Source organism: Lissotriton vulgaris, chromosome 4_1, assembly GCF_964263255.1.
Source record: "Lissotriton vulgaris chromosome 4_1, aLisVul1.2, whole genome shotgun sequence".
NCBI lineage: Eukaryota > Metazoa > Chordata > Amphibia > Caudata > Salamandridae > Lissotriton > Lissotriton vulgaris.
The window spans coordinates 1054337882-1054340381 of NC_141691.1; the positions used below are offsets into that span (position 1 = coordinate 1054337882).

Here is a 2500-nt window from a genome sequence, read left to right on the forward strand (position 1 = left end):
ACCGTCAAAATTATGGTCACAGGAAGAAATACTGCTATTAGCAGAATTGGAAAAAATATATGAAAATAAGAGGAATATCAATGCGCTGATGGTTCCACATTTTGACAACAAGAACAGTAAACAAATTGCAGAAAAAAGAAGAAATAAAAGAGATAAAAGCAAAAAATCCGCAAAAGATGTACTGCAAGCATCAAATGTTTCTGAAAATGACTCTTGCGATGAGCCAGAAATTACAGTGGAAGTAACAACAGAAAAGCGCAAAGACTTTATCAATCGAAAACGTGCGCAAAAAATCAAGAACTTTGATGAACTGGAAGACAGAATGTCAGAAATCGAGAAATATACTCAAAACGTAAAACAGCACGATGCTGCTATGGATCTGATGGAAGAAGTAGTGACTTATATCACAGAAAACACCACTGATATAAGTCCTCATCTAGCAAGAGTGATAACAAATGAACCAACAAGTGAAATCAATAATGAGCCTGTGAACTCTGCTCAAGACGAACACCAGAATGCCTCAGCAGGAAACAAAATAACAAAAAAAGACAAGAAAAATGAAAAGCTTAATCAGACGCACAAGAAAAAATATGCAAAAGCAAAGAGCAGCTATAAAGAATACCAGGCAATGTTTAGGAAAGATAAAAAGAAAATTGCCAGGATTATCACTGATGGGGCAGAAGATGCCACATGCCAAATCAGTGCTGATGAAATCTTTCAATACTACAAAAGCATAATTTAAAAAGAAAACAAAAAGAACCCAAAATTCATACCGATAGATCGAATACCAGAGGACTATGAAATTGAGAATTTGTGCAAAGAAATAACACTGCTCGAGGTAACTCTTGCTTTTGAAAGTTCCAATCTGAAAAAAGCAGTGGGGCCTGACAAGATAGGTCTGAATGAACTAAATAAAGTGCACAGCAAGCAACCAAGACTGCTGCCCAGAGTTCTATCATCTTGGTTGTCAATGAGAAGAGTACCAGTAATTATCAAAAAGAACCGGTCAATTTTGATACCCAAGAATGTACCGATTAATGAACTTACAAAAATCAGTAACTGTCGTCCAATTACCATCGGTACTGCATTCATAAAGTTATTTACAAAAATATTAACTAGAAGACTCTCATTCTTTGTTGAATTGAATACGAGACAAAAAGGCTTCATGAAGGTGAGAGGTTGTCTCGAGAATCTGACTCTCCTGCAAAACGTTATAAAAGGAGCACGAAAAAACAGTGACTCATTAGCGGTTGTGTTAGTTGATATTTCAAAAGCTTTCGACTCTGTCAGCCATGGTCACATTATACAGAGTCTCGCAAGGCAAAGAGTTCCACCAAACATCAGAGAAATAATAAAAGACTTATATACCGACTCAACAACATCTTTCAAGGGAAAGAACAACGAATAAACTCCTGAATTAATAATGAAATCTGGGGTCAAACAAGGTGACTCTTTATCCCCACTACTATTTAACATTGCCATGGATCCTCTAATCTGTGATCTTCAAAAAAACGGCAAAGGTTTCACATTTGGATAAGATGATCTTGATGAACAAATCACTGCTCTTGCCTTTGCCGATGACATCGCAGTACTAAGCAATACATGGGAAGGAATTAATACAAATCTAAAGATCATTGAAAAGTTCAGTAAAGATACAGGACTAAAACTAAATGTGAAAAAAACACATGGATTTTATATCAGTCACCATAAAGACAAAATACTGGTTAACAAATGTAAACCATGGCAACTTGAGAAACAAAATATTGAAAATATTCATCCAGGAGAAAGTGAGAGATATCTCGGTTTGAACTTTGATCCACACACTGGTCATACAAGCAACAACAGAATTAATGAGGTTCTTGTTAAATGGGCTCAAAATCTTGATAATTTATCACTTAAGCCCACGCAGAAAATTGAAATACTGTGCCAATACTTGATACCTAAGCTATCATTCAAACTAGAAATGACGGGAACTGAAGCAAAAACGTTGAATGTTCTTGATCAAACAATAAAAAGGTATGTCAAACACTTTCTACACCTTCCTGCATACACATGTGATGGTCTCCTATATTCGAAAAAATCATTTGGGGGCCTCAGTATTCCAAAACTATGTACACAAATTGGTCTCAATAAAGTCAATAGCTTTTTGTATCTCAGGGATGCTCCAGACCAGTACATAGCGCGATCATTCATGTATGTAGGAGAAAATATAAATGAAAAAATTGACAACATAATAAAAACACACAAACTCAACATTATGGATAGTTGTTATCTGAGTTATGAATTGAATTTGCCAGCAACATATGACTGGAGAAAAGAAGAGTTTGAGAGATGGGCAAATCTCCCCGTCCAAGGTGATGGTGTAAAATACTTATCGAGTAATCCAACCTCAAACTTCTGGATCAGCAGGCATAATAAAATGAAAGAAAACCAGTACATAGCTGCGCTGATGTTAAGAGCAAATGTGTTATATACCAGAGAAACCATTACCAGGGGGAGA

At 35.9% G+C, this 2500-nt stretch overlaps 1 pseudogene; it reads left to right on the top strand.

Moving 5' to 3' along the window:
• LOC147722856 (28S ribosomal RNA) overlaps nt 1-2500 on the top strand; it is an 8206-nt pseudogene that overhangs the window by 3525 nt on the left and 2181 nt on the right.